At 53.3% G+C, this 23831-nt stretch overlaps 2 long non-coding RNA genes across 2 annotated transcripts; one reads left to right on the top strand and one right to left on the bottom strand.

Annotated features, from left to right (window-relative positions):
* Positions 1 to 4548: 4548 nt before the first annotated feature.
* On the bottom strand, positions 4549 to 5573 carry LOC108587401. Its single transcript, XR_002524054.2, has 3 exons — positions 5096 to 5573; positions 4766 to 4938; positions 4549 to 4638 (listed from the first exon to the last, which is right to left on the bottom strand). It is a non-coding gene; the product is annotated as an uncharacterized LOC108587401 (long non-coding RNA).
* Positions 5574 to 9397: 3824 nt separating this feature from the next.
* LOC103887196 lies at positions 9398 to 23162 on the top strand. The gene is made up of 3 exons (XR_651189.4): positions 9398 to 13536; positions 14479 to 14643; positions 16034 to 23162. It is a non-coding gene; the product is annotated as an uncharacterized LOC103887196 (long non-coding RNA).
* Positions 23163 to 23831: the final 669 nt, after the last annotated feature.

The following is a 23831-nucleotide window of genomic DNA, read 5'->3' on the forward strand; positions in this document are numbered from 1 at the left end:
CATGCACATGAGTCTTCACCCCGTCTTCATGTATTTTTGGCACACGATGCTGATGCTTCTCCCATAAAGAAGTGGCATTGGTTCCCAAGGTCTCCCTGAGACAGAGGGGGTTTAGGAGACAGGGGACTTTCAGAGATAAAACTGGGAAAATTTGAGCAAATTGAAGCAAGCTGGTCCTATTTGTCCTCCATTCCTTGAATCGGGGTTGGTCCTGTGACTGGGTTTTGCCCGTAGACCGTGGCTGACCAGTTGTGTGCTGGTGAACTGGGTTCCCGCCCCTGAAAAGCCCAGCCCCTGACTTGTAGCATATTTCCATGGTGCCAACACCCCCACTGAAGCTGCTTTCCAGCCACCAATGTGATGTCAAGGAACTCATGAGGTGCTGGGAGGTGAGGTGCACACCACTGTCTGGCTCCACGCTACACGTGGCAGGAGGGCCTTTGTGAATTGAGTTACATTGTGGGCTTCTGCTTCTGGGACCCTACAACTGCCATGTGGGCAAAACCCAGGCCAGCTGCAACCCAGGCCAGCTGCAACCCAGGCCAGCTACAACCTGACCCAGTTGCAACTCAGGCCAGCTACAACCCGACCCAGCTACAACCCGACCCAACTACAACCTGACCCAGCTGCAACTCAGGCCAGCTGCAACCCGACCCATCTGCAACTCAGGCCAGCTACAACCTGACCCAGCTACAACCCGACCCAGCTACAACCCGATCCAGCGGCAACCCGACCCAGTTGCAACCCGACCCAGTTGCAACCCAACCCAGCTACAACCCAGGCCCTCTACAACCCGACCCAGCTGCAACTCAGGCCAGCTACAACCTGACCCAGCTGCAACCTGACCCAGCTGCAACCCGACCCAGCTGCAACCCGACCCAGCTGCAACCCGACCTGGCTACAACTCAGGCCAGCTGCAACCCAGGCCAGCTGCAACCCGACCCAGCTGCAACCCAGGCCAGCTGCAACCTGACCCAGCTGCAACCTGGGCCAGCTGCTGGAGGATGAGACCACGCAGGCCAGGCCATGCTGCCCCAGCCAGGACCCTGTGGACCGGCCTACAGCCAGCCTGCCCCCAAACACATGGGAGGCCAGAGCTGCCCACTCAATTCACAGCTGAATGCAGATGCAGGATGAGCCCTGCTGACACCAGAACCACACGCGGATCTGTACACTCCTGAACTCGTTGTTCAATTCTGTTGTTTTAAGCAATGATGTTGCTTTAATTGTAGTGTATGATGCAATTCTTCATTTCGGGGTGGTTTGTTATGCCGCAGTAGCTGGCCGAGGCACCGCTGTTCATGCTGCCTTCCCTTCAGTTGAGCTCTGTGTGCTGTTGACATTGCCCAGGTTGGGTCTAATTGCCACTTCGAATTGCTTTAAAGGTGACACTCTGATTCTGCATGGAACAGGACTTATCACACACAGAAGCAAGGACAGAACAGCACGGCTCCCTCTCACATCAGGGAAGCAAGTGTGCGTCCTGGAGGAGATGACCATGCCTCCGGATTTTTTTTGGAAAGCAAGAACTAGGCACTTTATGTGCCTGGGGAGCTCTGTTTAGTAGAAAGATGCACACAAAGGCTGCCTAGCGCAGGACGAGCAGAGCAGCTGGAGGCAGGAGAAATCGCCGAGCACCTGGGAAGAAATGGGAGCAATTATCCAGCCAGGAGAGGCTGCCGTGACCCTGAGTGCACTGCGGAGGACTGTCGCAGGCCCCGTGGCATCATTTCACTGACAGTGACTGAGTGTCACACAAAATCATGGCATCTTAGAATCAATGGTATTTTCAATTTGACAGAATAGAGCGTCAATGACGTATGTCCTGTCCCTTTGCCGTAGACTGCCAGCCCCACAAGGGCGACGACCTGGGTGAGGACCTTGGCACAGGGGGTAGAGCTGGAACATGTGATCAAGCAGACACGATGGATTCCAGCAGCGGGGATGTCAGATGAGGAGCCACAGCCTTGACCTTCGCTCCTCCTGCCCCTGGGGGAGCCAGGTCACACTGCCCATCTCTCTGCTCCTTTGTTTCTCAGTCGTCTCACCCTCAGAGCAGCCCTGAGACAGGGCAGGGCAGTCACCGACACCACCTGTTCTGCAGCTGAGGAAACAGAGGACACGCGGCAGAGGGACTGGCTTTGCGGGGGTGGCCTGGGCAGTCCCAGGGGCTACAAGCAGAGGGACTCATGCTCAGTTTAATCCTCTGCCGTTGCCTCGGTTTTAAACCAGGGCCCCATATTTTTACTTTGCACTGGTCCTTGCAAGTTGCATAACTGACCGTGGAGACCAGGCTTCCTGAGGGCTCATTGCAGAGTCGGGATTAGAGCCCAAGGCTTTGGCCCCAACCCAAGCATATTGCTGCTAGGACTCATCGTAGCACTGGGACTCAGGGCCACTGCCAACTGTGTGGCCTTGCCCAGGCCTGGCAGATAGTATGGATGGTCACGTTCCTCCGCCCATGGCCTCTTCCTAGCAGGACTGAATGAGTCCACGCCAGCTTTGTTTGTGCTTCAGCGTCTGGCTGGTGTTTGCAGGATCCTCGCCATCGCTGTCCGCACTGTGTGAGCTGTGGCAGCGCATGGCAGCCGAGGAACCCAAAGAAGGGGCCAGACTTGACTGCGGGCCCCACTCTGCCTTCCTCTAACCCCAAGGTGGGCATCAGGGACCGCTGACAGCCTAAGACCCTAAGGGGCTTCTCCACCTCAGCCCTCAGCATCCAGACACCGACTTCCAAGGGACAGAGGCAAAGGGATGACCTTGAGTCACGCTGGAAGGTGACCGGTGCTAATAGACGCTTATTTCTAAAATAGCACTGACTCTCCAGCAACCGGTTATTAACTCGGGAAAAGGGAGTGTTATTTCAGGCTCATGACAAAAACAGCACTGCACAGGCTTTCCTGGGCACAGACATGAGGAGCAGGATGGGAGCTCAAGCCCTCTCAGATTTGGGAGACAAGACAGACATGGGGCAGGCAGGGTTGTCCATCAAGTGGTGCTGGGCTCAGGATCCAGGCACTCAAGCAGACAGACAACCATCCATCCTTGCCTGAGCATTCTTCCAGGTGATTAGGATTGCACGTAGAGACAGGGTTGGGGCTGGGACCAGAACAATGATCCAGACAGGATAAAGGTTAAGCACGCTGGGATCAGAATCAACATGAAATTCCATTCAAGAACTAAGCATAGGGTGGGAATCAGGGAGTTCAACATGGATTGGGATCAGGAGGGCTCAGCATGCATCAGGATCAGGGCTCAGCATGTGACCAGAATCAAGGCTCAGCATGGGTCAGGATCAGGGTTCAGCATGGGTCAGGATCAGGGTTCAGCATGGGTCAGGATCAGGACTCAGCATGCATCAGGATCAGGGTTCAGCATGCGTCAGGATCAGGGTTCAGCATGGGTCAGGATCAGAGTTCAGTGTGACCAAGATCAGGGCTCAACATGTGATCAGAATTGGGGCTCAGCATGGTTCAGGATCAGGGCTCAGTGTGACTCTCTGAGGGATAGGAGTGGGATCAGGCATCAATCTGAGGCTGGAAACTGGGGTGTGCATCCCCCCCGGGGGTCACTCTGGTCACTGTGTTGAATCCGCCCCCTAAGAGTTGTGCAGTTCTCAGGTCTCTGCAGCCCAGGCAGCTCTGGGAGAATCGTGGCCTGGGAGGTTTCCTGGGCCTCAGGAGAGTAAGCTGTGTCTGCAGCGTGGTTTCCTCTCTGGCTAATCCCCTCCCCAACCCCAGCCGATGGTCCTGGTAGGGTTGGTCAGGTTGGGGGAGGCCTGCACCTTAAATGGGTGATGGAACCAGACCCAGGTGAGTCTGTGGGTTCCCCTAAGCACTAGGCCCTGACTGCAGAGTCTAGACCCTCAGAAGGAGCATCCAGACCCCAGGGGAAGGAGAGGGGAGTGTTGAAACCAGCTCCTTCATGGGACTTTGCATGCACATCCCTCCCTCCTTCAGGTGTTTGCTGCAAAGCAGGCAATAAACCTCTATTAAAACTGTTCATCAAAGGAAAATGCAAAACCAGGAGCAGTAGGGAAGGTAGGCACATGCAGGGCAAGCTCACCTGGCCAGGCCGGGCGTTTCCTGCAGACTGGACCTGGGGGATTGGAAGGGTCTCCTTTCATACATGGCAGCTTTCTGCCTCAGTTTCTGCACAGTGCTGTTTTGGAAGGCCCAGGGCCAGGCGCTTCTGGATAATGGTGGTGGTGAACACGTTCACAGAACTTACTGAAATGCAGGCACTCGTCCCTTCACCAGTTTATTCTCACGATAACCTCTGAGGCAGGGACTATGATTCTCATTTTGCAGATGGGGAAATTACAGTGTAGGGAGGCTAAGTCGGTTGCTCAAGGTCCCACAGCCAGCAAGAGGAAGGGCTGCATTTGGAACCGAAACAGTCCAACTCTAAGGGCTATGCAATGAACCCCCTGTTTCCCTGCCACACCCCATTGATGGCATCTGCTGGCTCTGGGGATGGGTCACCGACCCTCAAAGTATACCTGGACCTTAGTCAGTGCCAGCTGAATGTGCACAGGTGGATGATACAGCTGAGAGTCATCTTCAGGCCTTCCGTTTCTGGGGGTCTCCGTCCAGTTTCGAGTCCCATTCCAGCCTGAGCAGAGGAAGGGACTCCAATCTGAGAAAAACACAAGGCCCTGATGCCCCACCACCCCCACCCCCGCAAGCCACGCCACATCTACTGACAGTGAGAGTGGGGCCGAGGGTTGGCCAGCCTGTGTTCTGATCATCACCCTGCTCCTTACCGCCTGGTGATCTTGAGCAAAGCACACAGCTCCCTCTAGCCCTTATTTCCTCAGTGCTAAAGTGGCCATCAGCATCTGGTCCACAACCTAGAGTTTTCCTGGATGACTCAATGAGGCCGTGGACTCTGGGGTGCTCTGAAGACTGGAGGTGCCGCCTGGAGACGGGCTTCCCTCTGAAACAGTGGGAGGGGAGTGAGGAGGAGGAAACTCTTTTGTCCACCACGTTAGGGATCTGTCAATGTTATTGATCATTTCAAATAACTAGCTTTTTGTTTCATTGATTTTCTCTGTTGTTTTTCTGTTTTCAGCTTTATTGACTTCAAATCTTACCTTTATTCTGTCCTTCCTCCTGCTTGCTTTGGGTTTATTTACTCTTCTTTTTCTAGTTTTTGAGGTAGGAGCTTGGACTATTGATTTGGCACGTTTCTTCTTTTCTAAGGTAAGTATTTAGTGCTGTAAAATTCCCCCTAAGCCCTGCTTCACCTGTGTCCCACAACTTTTGATGTGTTGTATTTTCATTTTTATTTGGTTCAATGTAGTCTTAAAAACTTCCCTTCAGGCTTGCTCTTTGACTCATGGATTAAGTCATTTCCAAGTGTCTGGAGATTTTCCTGTTGTCTTTCTGACATTGATTTCTAGTTGGACTCCATTTTGTTGGAGAACACACTCTATTATTTCAACGGTTTTTAATTTGTTGAGGTTTGTTTTATGGCCTGAGGCAGGTTCTGTCTTGGTATATGTTCTGTGGGCGCTCAAAGAGAATGTCTATTCCACTGTTGTCGGGTAGAGTGTTCTACCAATTGTTGATTAGATCCTATTGGTCGATGGCATTGTTCGGTTTTTCTATGTCTTTGCTGATTTTTTGTCTAGTTGTTCTATTCCTATCACAGGCATATGGAAGTCTCCAACTGTAATGGTAGATTTGCCTATTTTTCCTTTTGGTTTTATCAGGTTTTGCTTCATATATTTTGCACCTCTGTTGCTTGGCACATGCGCATTTAGGATTGCTATGTCTTCTCAGTGGATCGACACTTTTATCATTATATATTGTCCCTCTCTTTGTGTCTTTCTCTCATTCTTTCCCTTGGCCTATTTCATCTGACATTAACATAAACAATCCTGCTTTCTCATAACTCTTTGCATAATATATCATTTCCCATCCTTTTCAAACTGTCTATATTACCATATTGAAAGCAAATTTCTTGGGGCAGTTTATGATCGGGGCATGTTGTTTAATCCACTCTGTTATCTTGTCTTTTAACTGATGTATTTAGATAATTTACATTTAATGTAATTATTGATATGTTAGGACTACCATTTTATTTTTGTTTTATGTTTCTTCTTTTTTTTGGTTTCTCTCTTTTCTTTTCTCTGTCTTGCTGTTGGTTACTTGAATAGTATTATTAAAAATGTCATGTTTCATCTGTTTATAATGTTTTTGAGTGTATCTCTGTATCTGAGTGGTTACTGTATTACATTATACATACATATGATCACAGTATACCAGTGCCATTATATTATCAGTTCAAGTAAAGTGAGAAAAACATACCTCCTTTTATGCTGCTTTACCCTCCCCTGTTTGTAATATAATAGTTTTAAATATTTTCTGTACATAAATTTCAAACCTCAGACACAGTGTTATAATATTTGCTTCAACTTTCAAACATGATTTAGAAAATGTAAGAGAAGGCAAATTTATTGCATTTAGCCACATTTTCAGCCTTTCTGTTGTTCCTTCTTCCTTCCTTCCTTGTCCCACAATTTCTTCTTTTACTGTTTCCTTTCTGCTTAGAGAACCTCCTTTAGCCATGTTTTAAGGGTATGTCTGCTGGTGACATTCTTCATCTGAGAATGTTTTGATTTCCTTTTCATTCTTGAAGGATGTTTTGCTGGATATATAAGTCTGAGTTGACAGTTTTTTTTTTCTTTCAGTATTTGAAAAATGTGTCACTTCCATCCAACATCCATGATTTCTGATGAAAAATTCACTGTCATTCTACTTGTTTTTCCTCTGTAGATAAGATGTCACTCTTCTCTGGCTGCTTTCAATATTTTTTCTCTCTCACTTTAGTTTTCAGAAGTTTGACAATGGTGTGTCTTTATATGAATTTTTTTTTTCGATCATCCTGTTTGGGACTCATACACCTTGAATCTGTATGTTGATGTCTTGAGAAGTTCTCAGTCATTATTTCTTCAAGTACAATTTTTCAGCACCTCTCTCTTTCTCCTCACCTTCCAGAACTCTGATGACAGAAATCTTTCATTATTGTCCACAGGTACCCAAGGCTCTATTAATTTTTTTCAGTATACTTTCCTTCTGTTGCTCAGATTGGGTCAGCACTATTGTTCTGTCCTTAAGTTTTGGACTCTTCTCTCTATCTCCCTGATCTGCTGTTGAGCCCATCCACTGAGTGTTAAAGTTTCAATTATTTAATTTTTCAGTTCTAAAATTTTAATCTGATTCTTTTTTATGTCTCCTTTTTCTTTGCTGAAACTTTCTATTTCTCTGCTGATACTTCTTAATTTTTCATTTGTTACTTGTGTGTAATTGTTCACTGAAGCATTGTATGATGTCTGCTTTAAACTCTGTCAGATGATTCTAACATCTTTGTTGACTCAGTATTGGCATCTACTGCCTGTTATTTATCATTTAATTTGAGATCTTCCTGGGTCTTGGTATGATGAGTACTTTTGGATTGAAACCTGGACATTTTGGAGATTATGAGACTCTGGATCTTATTGAAACCTTCTCCACTGACACCCTGCATGGGTTTTGTTACCATCTGGCAGGGATGAAAGTCTTGGCTTTCCACTTGGCCTTCTCTGAGACTGCTCTGATAGGAGAGGGAAAGGGAGATATGGCAAAGGACACTCAGGAAGAAGACGCCAGAAGGGCAAGAAGAAAATGGAAGAGACAACAATAAGGAATATAGAAATCAGAGCCACTACGTCAGACACTGAGAGGGAGATTTCCAGAGAGGCAGAGTGAAGTCAAGGCATAGATTCATGGAGATAAGACTTAGTGAGACAGAGAGACAGTCCCGCATCAGCAGAGATGGGGGCAGGAGAATGCAGGGCCACACATACAGCCTGGGGGCTGTAAGTGAGCCAGAAACCCTCTTTCCACCCCAAGAGAAAATAGGGTGCTCGTCTCAGAGAGAGGCCCCAAAAACCTGGCTGGTGAGTCCTGAGATAACCTGGAGTTCTCCTCCTAGAGAAGAAGGCCTTTCTGCCTCATCACCCCTTCCCCGCCCACTCATCTGTTTGCTCATCCACAGGTCTGAGGTGGGCCCTTCTTCGTTGTCTGACTCTGAGGGGTGGGTGACAGTGGCAGGCTCTCTGTCTCCTAAAGAGAGTGGGTTACGCAGAAGGTGTGGGTTATGAAGCCTTGTGGCTCCAGCAGTGCCCCCTGGCTAGACCCTTCACTACGCTAGGCCTCTCACCAGGGATTGCATTTACTGGCTACCATTTTCCTGGTGCACCTAACTTGTCGTGGTGAGAAGGAACTTGACTGAACTAATCCCAGCCCAGCCCAACTAAAATCACGAATCTTCAGAAGCCTCCCAGACAACTCTTCCTCTCAGATGTAGGAACTATAGTGTCACAGGAGAGGGAACAACATGACCTTGAAAGATATTACCAAAAGCAGACAGGTGAGAGAAACCCACTTCCCTCCTCTTCCTAAACTTGCACTGGATCCCACATCTCAGGGGGTCTGGAAGAAACTGTGTGCTTTTCTTTAAGCCATCATCACCATCACCATCACCATAATGACCATCACTATCATCAGCATCATCATCACCACCATCATCACCATCACCATCACCACCATCACCATCACCACCATCACCATCACCACCACCATCACCACCACTGTCATCATCAGCATCATCACCATCACCATCACCATCACTATCATCAACATCACCACCACCATCACCATTACCATTATCTCCATCATCATCACCATCATCATTATCGCCATTATCACCATCACCATCACCATCACCACCATCACCACCATCACCATCACCACCACCATCACCATCACCTGCAGGTACTGTCATCATCCGCCATCATCACCAGCACCATCATCCAGCATCACCACCACCATCACCATTTGCCATTATCTCCATCATGATCACCATCATCATTGCCATTATCACCATCACCATCATCACAATCACCGCCATCACCATCACCACCACCATCCGCCATGCCATCACTTTCGTGTCACATCATCATCACCATCACCATTATTACCATCATCATCATCACCACCATCACCATCACCAGCACCACCATCACCATCATCACTATCACCATCCCACCATCACCATTAGTACCATCATGATGATCACCATCATCACTGCTAACATCATCACCATCATCACCGCCACCACCACCACCACCATCCATCACCATCACCATCATCCATGTGCATCACCATCATCACCATCATTATCATCACCATCACCATCATCATCATCGTAATTATGCCATCACCATCCTCACAACATCAACACATAACAATGATAACAACAAACATTTGTTGAGCACTTATTATGCATTAGATGCTATGCTAATCATTGTATTTACGTTGTTTCATTTTCTTCTCACTGTAACCCTATAAGAGACAAAATATTATCTTTTTTTTTTCATATGAAAAAAACTCAAACTCAGAAAGGCTAAGTAACTTGCCTGACCTCACACAGGTAGCTTGTAGTGGGGCCAGGATTCAAACCCTCGTCTCTCTGACACCAAAGACTTGGCCCAGCAGGAGCTGGTAGCCACAGACCCTTCTCTGTACTCTACATAAGAATGCACCTGCAGTGGTTGGGGGAGCCTGTTGTTCAGGACAGGTTGGCCGGAGCTCAGCCTTGGGTCCCCCGCCTGACCTGCACCCCTGCCCCGATCACTGGCCCATCCACATGAATGTTCTTTCTTTGGACGTTATGCAGCCAAATGTGGACGGAGCTCTTCTCCCTTCCCTCAGCTCCCTTTGTTTTCTTCCCTTTTCCCCGCTGAATGTTGCACAACGTTCAGCACATAATGAGCACCAAGATCCCCTTGTGGACAGTGTAAGATTGTCCTCAAACCTTTCTCAGAGATAATGGGAGATGGAGCTGCTCCAAGGAACTCGAGCCAGCCCATTCGAAGAATGTGTCTTTAGCTCCACGCCCCCGTTGGAAAGAAAGTGAAGTTCCTTTGTCTCAGTGTCTTTGTGTGAGGCCTCAGGGAAGATGTCTGATTGGCCTGCATGGGCCCATGTCCTAGCAGGGATGGGGGCACCGTGATCACTAGCCCCATCTGGACCCTACGGAGAGGGAACACCTGGGCCCCACAGCACAGGCAATGCTGGACTCAGGCCCTGGCTCAACGATTTATGCCAACGGGGTGTCTGCACATGTTTAAACTTCAATTTCTCCATTTTCAAAGTGAACATCCTAGAGACCATGTCACAAGGCTATTGAGGTGATGCAGTGCCTGGTGCAAGGTAGGTGCCTGCTACCCACAAATCACCCTCCTGTCTCTGGCCGGCTGTGTCTTCACTGGTGCATGAGGCTGGCACGTGGCTGTCCCTCAGGCTTCTTACAAAGGGCAGATGGGAACCCACTCATCCATGTTTCTAAAATTAGATTCTAGCACAGGCCGCTGAGGGCTGCTGCCATCTTGTCACCCAGCAGCCCCTTGGGAAGCCAGAATTCCTTGTTCAGAGAGGCCTGGCAGGGGTCCTCTGCATGTTTCACTGTGAGACCCTGGAGGAGAGCTGCCTTGCAGGTGGCATTGCACGAGATCATCCCGTCACAGGGCTTGCATCTCTGCCCTCTCTTTCCCTGCTTGTCAATAGCAGGCATGCCAAGGAGCCCTTCACTGCTCGCAGTGAAGGGTGAGAAAATAGCAGCAGCTGACATTTTTCCCATGTGTCCCCATGCAACATTAACCCCGCTGAGTCACTCAACAACACAGAGATGTAGAGACGGCGAGGACCTGTGTTTTACAGATGAGGAAATGAAGGTCTGGATGGTCCCCAGAACTCTCCACCTCACCCCAGATGCCTTCTCTCTGTAAGGAGTGAGGATGCCTCAGAGGCACCCCGCGCCTGGGCTAATCCCTGCTGCAAGTCCTCTGGTCTCCCCCAGCAGCCTCCTGCCTGACATCCCCCAACTCTGGCCTGTGGTCAAATCCCGGCTCTGTCCTCAGTAGCATTGCTCTTGGTAATTTCTTTGCCTCTCTGTGCTACGGTTTCCTAACTTGGACAATCTGGCTGGTGGGTTCCTCTGTGAGGTCTTGTGGGGAGGCTTGTGGGTGAGGAATGAGCAGAGGTTCCCCTTCCAGAACCCAAGCCGCTTTCCATGCCGGGTGCTTCATGCTGTCGGCTCACTGGATTGTGACCCCAACTCCGTGATGAAGTGGTTGTCCTCAATTTTTAGACGGGACAGTTTCCCCCTGAGGTTTTGGAGGTGAGGGCCAGGCTGGCTCCGGAGCCCGGCAGTTGGAGGCTTCTGCTCCTGTTGTACCGCCGAGGTTCTCGGCAGCGGTGCCTGCCCAGAGCCCATCAGGCCGAGTTCCCGGAGGTCCTGGGAGGAAGTGGTGCTCAGGCCGGCTCGAGGGAGGGTGGGAGCTTGGCAGGAGAAAGGCTCAAGAGGCTCCAGGTGACCCTCGTGTGGGGAGAGCCGCAACGGGCCTCACTGGCTACGTCTGTCTCCGGCCCCGGTGTCCAGAACAGAGGAGTCCACCGTCCGCTGCTTCCAGTCATCCTGCTCCTGGGAGGCCCCGTCAGCTCCAAGAGGCTCTGAGAGCAGCCTCGTGCAGGGAGTCACCAAACCTGTGCCTGCTTCTGGGGCCCGAGTTTCAGGGCCCTGGATAAAGGGTTAAGCGTCACTGTTTGGTGCCCTGACCTTGGGTGGGGAGAAGCTGAGCTTTGGGGAGCACAGTCCCATGTGTGGGTGTGTGGTTGAGGCAGCAGCAGATCGCAGGTTCTGGAGTGCTGACGCCCATCTTGTAGACCCGTATGTTGTGAAGTCAAACCAACCCGTTTCAGGTCCCAACCCCAGTCCCACCGCTTCCCAGCTCTGTGTCCTTCAGACAGCTCTCGTTACTGAATGGTGACAGGACCTGAGCTGAGGCTGAGGTATCAAAGGAGAAGGGTGCGGGGGCTGCCTTCTTGGAGCCTGAAGTCTGCAGCAGAAAGCAGGTTACATGGTTGTGTTTCAGTTCTCTGCTTTTTACCCCCGCAGCGCTTTGCACTCTTGCTGTTACTTAGTTTACTTATGTGTGTGTGTGTGCATGTGCATGTGTGTGTGCGCATACGTGTGTGTTAAAGTGCATGACAATATGCTTACTGTCTACCTTCTCTCTGCCAGTGTGACCTCCAGCACAGTTCCAGCTCAGGATGATTTTCTTCCGAGGCATGTCACAAAGCGAGCTCTCCAAATACCAGTAAATGAACAAACTCCAAGAGAAAAAGGCCTAAGTCCACGAACAAGTCAATCACCAAGAAAGAACTGAAAACAGCCGGGAGACTGCCCATAGACCCTGCCTCTCACATGAGATTCACACAACGACGCAGCGTCTGCTGTGACTGGTGGGGGTGCAGGTGCTGGTGGTATGGGGACCAGCACAGGGGCAGCAGTGACCTCAACCCCAGATTCCTAGAAGGCAGCTTGGCCCGTGCCGTAGAAGGTTTTACAACACTCGCTCCCTTTGACCCAGCAATTTTCTTCTGGGAAAGCCTCGTAACGAAATGGCTGGACAGGAGCCTTCGGCTGTGGATGCAGCTGTGGTGGGCTCTGCAAATTATTAACCACTGTCTGGTGCAAAGCTGGGAATGAACAAATTGTCCATGGGCAGAAGGGTGGGGAAGAGAGGATGCAGCAGCCACAGAAAGTACACCAGGCAGCCATTCTGACAGCGTGGATTTGGGTTTATTGCTGTGGAAAAATGTCCATGGTGTGTATTATCACGTGTGAGGCAGACCATGGGCAGCGCGTCCCAAGTGGGGCCACTTTGTAAATTCTCTCTCTTTCCCCATTGCTCCAGCTCTCTAGCTGTGCATAAGAAAAACACAGAATATGACGCTTAAAAACCTATTTAGCAACATTGTAATAGCTCCAGAGGATCGCGGTGCCAGTGAGTTTCCTTCTTTTCATCATTCCTTCAGGTGTCATCTTCGTTCTTTATTTCATGTTTCTTGCAGTCAATGCTTATTACTTTAATAACCATAAAACTGTTATTTTTATATTTGTAAGTGGCCCTTCTGTGCTCATTGCTGAAGGCAGGGATCTTGTCTCCAGAATGCACCCTTGACTCACCTTAAAGGAACAAAGAATCCATTTATGACGTTTCTTGAGCACCTATCAGGCTGGGTGTGAGCTGGTCGTGTGCACGCGGGCAATCTCCAGGGCCCTAAGCCCCCGCTCTGTGAAGTCACAGTTACCACCCACATTTTACAGAAAAGAAAAATGCAATTCAGAGAGGCTAGGTGACCTGCCCAGGGTCGCACAGCAGGGACCTCGCCCCGGTGGGACTGAGGGCCTTCTTTCATGTTCCTTTTCCAGGGACATGAGAAAGTTGGTCAATGAAAGATGTGTCACCATTGAGGCCTCTGGCCTGACCCTAAACAGTGTGGCTAGGGAGGTCATGCTGGGTGTGGGGGATGAGCAGGAATAAGAGGGAGGCCATCTGAGCCTGGGCCTGGGGAAGGGAGGGAGGTAGAGGCCTGGCCAGGGGCAGCGTGGGACCGTGGGAGTGAGTTCGGTGTCCTGGAGGTGAGTCGCCTACACCCCGGGCTGCAGTTTCTCCAGCAGGAATGTGGGACACAGCCCTGCCCACCCTACCTCCTGAAGCTGACCTGAGCACCAGGGAGTGTGATGGGCGGAAGGGGCTGTGAGCAGGATCACAGGGCTGTGCTGCTGGCGTGGCGCATGCCCGGCCCCGAGCCAGGGTCCGGAGACCAGCGGTGCCCCCTGAACAGAGAGCGCTGGAAATTCACGGCACTGTGCCACGGCCTTAATGTGTATTGACCATTTAATCCTCTGCAAAGCAGATAATGCTGTTGTGCCTGTTTTACAAATGAGGAAACAGCCCAGAGAGGCTCGGGGACTGGCCTGATGCCGCACAGCTCATAGGTGTCTCTGCCGGCGTGCGCCCAGCACCCTGACCTCCTGATGCTGTGAGCTCAGAGGAGGGTCAGTGCCATCGAGGAAGTGAGCTGAACGCTCTCGGCCACACGCCGTGATCTCCCGGGGCTGCAGATGCTTTGGTTGTGAATGAGGAAAGTCGGTCCTCCCCTTCCCCAGATGTCTCAGAGCCTGGAACGGGACATACTTGCACAACATGGGCCACAGTTACCACAAACGGGGTGGCCTAAAGCAGCAGGAGCTTGTTGTCTCCCCGTTCTGGGGCCAGAAGTCAAAAATCCAAGTACTGGCAGGGCCGAGCCCCCTCTGAAGGCGGGAGGGGATCTTTCTTCGCTACCTTGTAGGTGCTGGTGGCTCTGGCAGCATGTGGCGTCCTGTGGCTTGCAGCCGCGTCACACCAGTCTCCACCTCTGCCTTCACGTGGCCTTGTTTTCCGTGTCTCTGTGCCCAAATCCTCTTCTCCTTTCGTTTATAAGGACACCAGTCATTGGATTTAGGGCTCCCCTAAATCCAGGATGACTTCAAGATCCTTAACTAATTACATCTGCAAATAACTTACTTCCAAATAAGGTCCCGTTCTGCGGTTCTGAGTGGACATGAAGTCTCGGAAGACAGCGCTCAACTCTCTACAAGCTCCCCGTGTGTGGCAGGCCCTCCGGGAGATCCTACTGCCCGTCTTTAAGAGGAGCTGCTGCGTGACTGGAGCGGGAGCTCCCCGCCTCTTTGGACCTCTCAGTTGAGTGACAGGCTGATGGGACTGTCCATTTCCTGGTGCTGTGTGACGGGAAGATGTCTGTCTTGCCTGGGGCTGGTGGGAGAGCTGCTGGTCCTGGTCAGGCTGCCCTAAGACCACAGTTCTGGGCTGAGCCTGCAGCCCAGCCTTGCTCAAAGGGGACTGGATGTGGCCTCCCTGCTGGGCCTGGGTCTCCACCAGCCTCAGTCTATACCCACTTCCTCCCATCCATCTCAGCAGAACAGCGGGGCTCAAGCTACTGCTTGGGAGATGAGGATGAGTCTGGGCTCCCAGGAATCTGAGAACCCCGGGGAGGGGGCATTAGAAGCAGAAGACCCTTCCCTTGAGTTACAGGTGGGGAAACTGAGGCCCAGGTTGGGGATGCCATCTGCCTCAGCTCCTATGAGTGTGTTCACGGTTTACTCACTCAGTGATTGAGCAGACATTTGTCTCACAGCCCTTCCTGGGCAGGCCCATGTCCACCCAGAGCACACCCCGGGGGGACTCGGACCCGGCTGACACCCCTGGCATTTGATGCACCACCAGGAAATCCCTGGCCTGGGTGAGACTTGATCTTGAGGGGAGTCAGGGGGGACTTCACCAAGGAGGCAGCAGGACTCAGGATGAGGCTGGGGATGACCAGAGCTGGGCAGGTGCATCCGAAGCAGGAGAGCCTGGGGACCTGGCACTCCCAGTCCCAGCCCTGAGATACCAGAGGCAAGGATGGGTAGAGGAGGACTCAGACCTCACTGTGCCCCATAGCAGGGAGGGAGGCTTTGCCCTGGTCCCGACCACAGCCCTTGGGGTGCTCACCTGCAACCCCATGTCACAGACAAGGAAACTGAGGCCCTCAGTGGTGGAAGGGCTTGCCTGAGGTCACACAGCCCTCCGGTGACAGAGCCAGGAGTGGAGCTCCAGTTTGCCAGCTGACAACGAGCGTGTTCTTTCCACTGAACCACACTTGCTCTTCAAGAACTTCCGTTTTTCAGGAGGGACGTGTCATCTCGCCTCCTGGCTGGCAAACCTGGAGACACGTGCCTCTGTGAGGGTCTTCACTGCAGTGCACTCCGCCCAGCTGCGATGGCAGCACTCCAGCTGCCAGTGTCCAACGCACGCCTGCTCTCTGGGCTGGGGGGCGGGGAACTGTTCCCAGCTCAGGCCACACACGGGGCAACAGAGGCCAGGAGATTTTGAAACCTGTCTGTGGCCACGCAGCACGTTAAGGACAGGAGCGAGGATCTGAAGACCGGCAGTCCGGCTCCAGAGCCCAAGGCATCCATTCATTCATTCATTCTTTTCTTTTTTGGAGACAGAGTCTAGCTCTGGGGCCCAGGCTGGAGAGCACTGGCATGATCTCAGCTCACACCTGGCTAATTTTTGTATTTTTTGTAGAGATGGGGTTGATTTATGCCGGCTTCTCCAACTCTCATCCACGACCACCTGGATCCTTCGTCTCTTCTTACCTGTGACCTCTCTCTCCAGCAGCAAGAAACCTGCTCCTCCCAGTCGTCAACCACTTGCTTGTTCGGTTCTGGTAAACTGCGCAGAAGCTGCAGAATCATTAGCCCGCCCCCTGAGGGGAATGACCTCGCCAGCTGGAGTCCCGTGCTCTGCACAGCTGCCTGTGCCTTTTGTCTTATGGACGCCACTCACTTCAGAGTTACCGGGTCAGCACCTTTTTCCTTCTCACTCGTCACTGTGGGTTTTGATCATAGATCGTCTCTGTTGAAAACTTTGGAAATAAAGGAAAGAACGAGGAAAAAAGTCTAAATCACTGAACATCACACTCTCTGGGGACCCTCTGCAGTTCCTTGGTGTTCACCCATCTCTCACTCATCCATCCCAACTGTACCCTGAGTCAGTCTCATCTTGCTGGCCACAGAGGAGTCATTCATTCACTCCGAACACATTTTATGAGGCTTTATCAACAAACTAGATGTGTGCTCTAGACAGGAAGCTCCCGCTGTTCTGTGGAGGGCCATGGCTGATGGAGTCCTGGTGCTGGCATTCACGTTAGGACTCTGTGCCGCTCAGTCAGACCTGACAGAGGCCTCCACCAGCTCCTCCCTGCCCCAGGGCCTTGGCATGAGCTGGTCTCACCCAGGCCTTCCTACACTGCTGCCTCCCCTTCCTCAGGGCTCAGCTTCACCTGCTCACCCTCCACAGGCCCACCTCGAGCCCTTCCTGACATTGGTGACCGGTTCACTTCTGTTGCAGCCATCGTCTCTGCCCCTGATGGTTTTCCCCCCTTCCCTCGCTGCTGCCCCGAGGGACTGGGACTGGTGATGGGTGACAGGTGCTCCGCGGAGACCCTGGTGCTGGTGGGACGAGCGGGGCTGCCAGCTGCACGAAGGGCCCGAGAACAGAGGCAGGAAGCTCGCGAGTTCCCTCCCAGGCCTGGGGCTCTTGGCTTTGATTCTGGGCTCAGGAGAGTGAACGACTTTGGTTTCGTCGCAGCCTGGGGAGGCAGCTCTATTATTCAAAGGGAAAATTTGCTGAAGTTGCAGTTGGAACTCAGAAAACAGTGAGATCTTTGCTTTTGTTGCATCTCCTCTCCCAATGCCCCACATACATTTTGGAAGCCCGCTGCTGGGGCTCCTCCCAGCCCTTTGTCCTCCAAATCCCCTTTGTTAACTCCCTGGAAAGGGCCACGCAGGGCTAGGCTGTCACTGCTCAGACTCACTGGTTGGGAGCCACAGCTCATCAAAGTACAGAACGAGAACTGCTGGAGGACCGCTCTCGTCCTGTGCACCCACCTCCACCTCTTTTTCTACAGATAGGGATGCTGAGGGCTTCCAGTGAATCAGCCGTGACCACTCTCGTCCTATGCACTCCTCCACCTCCTGTTTTACAGATGGGAATACTGAGGGCTCCCAGTGAATCAGCCGCTGACCTGGGTCCTGCTCCTCCAGGCTCCAGTGCCTGGGTTGGAGCAAAAGCAGGGTTGGAGGGAGCTGGGTGTGGCTGGCATCGGATGGGCTGTCTGGAGGGGTCCCACTCTCACTGGCGGTGTTGTTTTTACTGTGGCTGAAGTGAGCTGCCTCCAGAGACCCCCTCAGCCCTGACGGTGTGAACTCAGGCAGCTGCTCTGCCTCAGGAGGGGTCCCCAGAGAGATCAGGGGCTGACTCCCCACGCAGTGGGATCTCCAGGCGGGGCCTCCTGGGCTCTGCGCTCTCCAGCGAGGTCTGAGGGAAAGCTGCTGGGGGAGGCAGGAGAGAAGCTGGGGAGGCGGGATGGGAGTGGAGGTTACCACAACAGTAGTTTTGCTGGAACCTATTGAGGGATGATATGGGTGGCCCATTTCAGGCCCATTTCAGTAACTCTGGGTGGTGATCACTCATTCATTCATTCATTCATTCATTCATTCATTCATTCATCAGATAGTGTGCACTGAGCCCTGCTGTGTGCCAGGCCCTGCTCTAGGTGCTGGGAACGCTGAGAAATCCTTGCCCTCAGCCTCTGCAGCCTGCTGAGGAGAGATGAATGTGAACAGCAAGGAGAACAGTGACAGGAAATCAGGGCAGGGCCTGCTAGACACGGGGAGCCAGGGCCCCCGACCCCTGTGTTGAAACTGGAGTCCTGAGGTGATGGAATTAAGAGGTGGGGCCTGTAGGAGGTGAGTGGGTCAGGAGCACTCTGCCCTCAGGAATGTGACTTGTGTCCTGATGGGAAGGGCCGAGGAGCTTGTTTGTCCCTTCCACCACGTGTGGTGCCACCTAGAAGCAGAGAGATGCCAAGCATGCCAGCGCCTGGATGCCAGCTTCCAGCTTCCGGAACAGTCCATCTCTGTGGGCTGTGAATTATTCAGTCTATGGTATTTTTCTTATGCAGCACAAATGGCCTAAGGCTGGTAGTGTGGCTTTCTGAGAAGGTGGCATTTGAGAAAGGCTGGAAGAGGAGACAGAGTAGTGCTATGTGTCCCTTGGGGAGCCCACCAGGCAGAAGGAGCCGCGTGTGCCAGGGCCCGGGTGGAGCTCAGCTGGGGGACCACAGAGCAGCGCAGGCCAGCGTGCTGGAGCCAAGGAAGCCACAGGGATAGACAGAGGTCAGAGGCAGTGGGCCAGGTCCCCTGGGTGCAGCAGGCCATGGGTTTCACTCTGCCTGAGTGGAGGGCCTAGGAGTATGTCTGGAGCACAGATGGCGTGACCTGACTTAGGTTGGAGAGGGTGGCTCTGACTGCCCACTAGGGGGATGGCAGTGCAGGCAGGTGGCCAGGAAGCTGCAGCAGGGGCTCAGGTATGTGTGTGTGTGTTGGGGGGTATCTGGGTGGCAGAGGCAGGCATGAAACCCAGAGCAAGGAGCCAGGCTCCCTGCTTGGCACAGCCTGAGTTCCATTCTCCCACTGCACCCCAGCCTGGGTTCTGTCCGTCCCCCTACCCCTGCAGAGTCCTCGCCCCAGGCACCGAGCTGAGCTCCCATGGGTTAGGTTGAGCAGCGAGTGGAGGCACTGATATATCGACACTCTCTCTTCAGGCCGCCAGCGTCGCAGGATCCTGTAGACACATCAAACCAAACCCCTGGGGTTGGGTCTATGCCCACCGTCAGACTCCAGCTCAAGTCCAAGCAATGATTGAGGCAATACCTGGAAAGACCAGACCAGGCGCGGGGGCTGCGGCAGGAGCGGCAGGGAGGGTGTGCAGCGGGCAGTGCTCTGGATTGGGAAGGGGACCGTGGGGTAGAGGGTGGTCCTGGCCTCAGTCACAGGGGCTGGGCTCACACCCCTGCTAGAGGCATGCACATTCCAGCCCTCAGGGCCTGTGTGGGGAAAGGCCTCCAGGACCCCGGGGTGGTCCTACAAAGAGTGGTGGACCCCCGCCATCGATGCGAAAGCCAGGTGGAAGAGTGAGCAGAAGTGATGAAGGGGCTGGAGCCGTGGGTCTTGGGACCACTGGGATGGCTTCTGGTCCCAGTGCCCAGCTCTGCTCTAGATGATGCTGCACAGAGAGCAGGGATCTCCTAAGGCTGAGGGGGAAGAGCTGCGCCCAGACAGGCTCAGCCCCCTGAACCCCGGGACTGTCGGAGCTGGAGGGCTCCAGGGAATACCCGTTATTGTCCATTCACCCACTCAGGAAATGGTTGCTGAGCACGTGCCTGTGCCAGGCCCTCTGCAGGGACGTGCCTAGAGCAAGGTCCTGCTGCCCCAGAGTCTGCTGTCCAGGGTTCCCGCAAACACCCATCCGGCCACCCCCACGCATTCACCAAGAGTGATGTCACTGAAGAGGCCATAGGATGTCACCGAATCCACAGCCATCCGCAGCACCTCTGCACACGAGCTCAGGGTGCGTGGCCTTGTCTCTACACCCACCTCCCTGCAGACTGTGAGGTCCCTGTGGCAGGTGCTGCCTTATTGGTCTCTGAATCCCTGGAGCCGGGCACATCGCAGGTGCATGTTAGGGTCCAGAGGCCACAGCTGTGCTCTTCTACTCCAACCCAGTGCTTTTTCTATGTGACAGGCTTTCTATGCCTCAGTTTACCTGTCTGTCCTGCTGGCCTCACAGGGACATTTGGGCATGGGGAGACAGAGAAGGAAAGACAGAGCACATAGGGTCTGGTGGTGCAATGGACAGAATGTTCCTGTCCCTGCTAAATTCACGGGTAGAAATCCCAACCCCTGATGTGATGGTATCAGGTGGGGCCTTTGGGAGGTGAGGATGTCATTAGGGTGGGACCCTCACCAGTAGGATCAACGTCCTTATAAAAGGGGCCCCAGAGAACTCCCTCGCCCCTTCCACTGTGTGAGGACACAGCAGGAAGACAGCCACCTGCAACCACAACACATGTCTGTGGCTTAAGCCACCCAGACTCTCATGCTTTGTCACAGCAGCCAAAGGGACTAGGACAGGAGGCTTGTTTTTAAATCCGGGGATCTGGTCCTGCAGGCAGTGCCCTGAGCAAACCCTAGAACTGCTCTGAGCATTTCTCTTCCCTAGAAAACAAGAGGATGCCATTTGTAACATACGCTGGGGCTTAGCGAGGTCCCTCCTGGGACGCCCAGGCCTGGCTGGGCACAGAGGAGACCGGTAAGTCCCCCACTACCCGCTGCTCCCTGGCCTCAGCTCAGCAGGTGTGGTGTGGTAGAGCAGTGTCCTTACAGTGCCAGTTAGCTCTGGGCGAATAGCCACCCAGCTCTCAACCTCGTCTTCCCTTTCCCAGCGGGGTGACTCCTCAGGACGGCCTGGGAGGGCTTTGCATGAGGAGGTGCCGTGAGTTCTCCCCAGCCAGCACTCAGGCCTGGGGCACAGGCCAGGCCTGACCCCCCTCACTGAGGAGGGCTTCAGTAGAAAAAGGCTCAAAATGGCAATGATCTGCTGCAGCGAGGTGGCCCCAGTGTGAAGTGACCTGATGGAGCTCCCAGAAACACCTGCCTTCTTGGACGTACTGACAGTAATGGCCTGAAGAAGCCTCCCTGCTCTTCCTCATCCCCGCAGCCATCCTCTGGGCAGACACAGGACCCATGGTACAGGTCGGCAGTGCGCGAGGAGTGAGGCCTGGCCAGGTTCCTGCGGAGAGCGGGGCCAGGCCTGCAGGGGCTGACGCCTGTGGGTCTCCAAGGGTGCCTCACTGCCTCCAGGACCAGACAGACTCCCGGGGCCACACCGAGCCCCCACCCTGCTGGGCCCCCCAACTCCATGCATGAAGCACTTGAGTCTCTCAAGGTGGAAGGCAGGAGGTGGCGGCCCCCAGCAGTCGCCCCCGGTGGCCAGCCTTGAGGCGGAGGCTTCTGGCACCTGTTTGCACCATTGAGCGTGAATTACGGCCCAGTGGCTGGCCAGTGCGACGGAACAGCAAGCGTGCTAATTACCAAATGTCCTGCATGATTAACTAAGAAATTAATAGGCCAAATACTCCCTCTCTTCCTGGCCAGCGCCTCGGAACCCCATAAACACACTGGAATCCAAATGCCGCTGAGTGGCTCAGCTCCAGGCCCATCCATCCGTCAGTGCTTGGTGACTCACGGACCTTTCCAGAGCCCCGTCTCCTGCGCCAGGGCCTCATTCCCGAATCCAGAAGCGGGGCCTCTGGGCCCCCTGCTGCTCTTGCCACTGCCCACCCTGGTCCTGGACCCTGTGCCCAGGCCGTGACCTGAAGCCCCAGGAAGACCAAGGCGGAACAGGGGATGGGCTTGACCAAGATGGGGCCCAGTTCCCAGCTCTGCTCCATTTACCCACCGGGTGCCCCTGAGTGCCACCTCCTCTGCCTCCATTCTCTTGCTTGTACAACGGAGGTGATGCTGCCCCGCTGTGGGCCTGCCCTGGGGGTTAGAGCAGAGATGGGTATAATGAGTGTCCCACCTCCTGCCTCCTGCCCCAGCCTCCCATTTGCCCATGGAAGAGTTGCTGACCTGGTTGGCCGGAGTCTGAGGCTTTGATTCTGTGTCCTCTATGTGTGTGTGGAGTGCTGCATGGGGGTGATCCCATGCTACCAGAGGGCAGCAGCAGTTCCCCATCCTCTCGCCCTCCTGCTCCCTCTGCCAGGGCTGTGAGTCTGGGGGTCCAGCTGCCTTGCACTCGGGGTGGGGAGCCCCATGAATCTGGGCATCCAACTCTCTTACATTTGGGGTGGCAAGACCCTGAGTCTGGGGGTCCAGCCACCTTGCACTCTGGGTGGGGAGACACTGAGGCCGGAGTCCAGCCACCTTGTACTCGGGGTGGGGAGCCCCTCTGGGTTAACCAGAGCACGTTTCCAGTCCACCTGCCTGTGGGCTCTTTCTCGCCCCATCAAGGGCAGTTGTTGTTCCTTTGGGCTTTATTCGCCCATGGGCTCTGCTGGGAGGGACAGAGGTGAGGAGGGTGGGGGTCAAGGCTCAGCCACGGAGCCCACTACACTCTGAATGGGAACTGTGGGGCCTGGGAAGCACGGCGGGGCTGTCCGGAAGGATGAGAAGATCGGCACCCAGTTCTAGACTTGCATTTTAAAGAAGGGTAAACTGAGGCTTATGGGGGCACAGGTCAGGTGTCCCAAATTCTGTGCACCCCACACCCTGTCCCCCATGAGAAGGATGATAGGCTGTGATCACATCACCCATGGGCCTCATGAACCCCAGTCCTTCATCTCCTGCCTCCCCATCCTGGGAGGGACAGTCCAACAAAGACAAGCTGTCCCTCGAGCTTGGTTGGCAGGTGCACATCACAGACCGATGGGCAGAACTTGGGGACCAGAGTCCAACCAGCTGGGTCTCCTGTGCGGCCCCACCACTCACACTCTGGGTGACTGTGGGAGGTGGTTTATCCCTTGGTGCCTCGGTTTAGCCATCTGCAATGTGGGCGAAAGTGCACGTGTCATGAGGTAGTCAATACATCGCATTCACTGGGAGGCTTTTCTAAAGTCCTTAGAACAGCATTTGGCCTGGGTAAGCGCTTGCAGGGAAGCTGGTCAGGCACGCGGGAGTGGGGACCTGCAGGGCAGGGCCATCGCTGAGGGCAGCAGAGAAGCGCGTGGCGTGCTGGAGCCAGCAGGGCGGCAGGGCAAGAGCAAGCAGGAAGGCACAGAGGCAGGCGCCGAGATGGAGAGGCAGGCGCCGGAGTTACTCGCCAAATGTGTCACATTAGCAGTCATCTGGCCCATTTTTGAGGTCGTTTTCTCTGGGGCCCACTTTTGAGCATTTCAAGGATTTTAGTCCATTTGTTCCTCTGCAAGTGAATTTCCAGCACGTGAGCTCACTCCAGCCATCCTCGGGGAGGAACGGGCAGGGGGGTGCAGCATTGGCAGAGGCCCAGCACGACCCCAGGAAGGGACTCAGCAGGAAGTGGGAGCAGGAAGGACACTCCGTCCTCCACATGGGGGGCCGGGGGGCGGGCAGGCAGCCTGGCTCAGCTCCCTCTCAACCCTGTCACCAAACTGAATTCCATCAGGATTAGCACTAAGTATATTTAAAAAAATCAGGGCACAGAAAAGTGAGAATTAAGTAGAATTTAATATTCATCATGCCTGGGGAGAGGGAAGATTTCCTAAGTTTAGAACTAATACAAGGAATCAGGAGAGAAAATATGGACAGATTTGACTGCATAAAAATGAAAATCTTCTGCAAGTCAAAATTAAACCATCAAATAAAGTGGCAAAAATAATATGGCCTGGGAAATATATTTGCAGCAAATATGACAAAAGCTTAATTTCCTTATTAAATAAAGACCTTATAAGAATTTCTGTAAAGACATGGAAATGCATATGATATAAAGTTCAGATTGTTTT

Source organism: Papio anubis, chromosome 8 (genome assembly GCF_008728515.1).
Source record: "Papio anubis isolate 15944 chromosome 8, Panubis1.0, whole genome shotgun sequence".
NCBI lineage: Eukaryota > Metazoa > Chordata > Mammalia > Primates > Cercopithecidae > Papio > Papio anubis.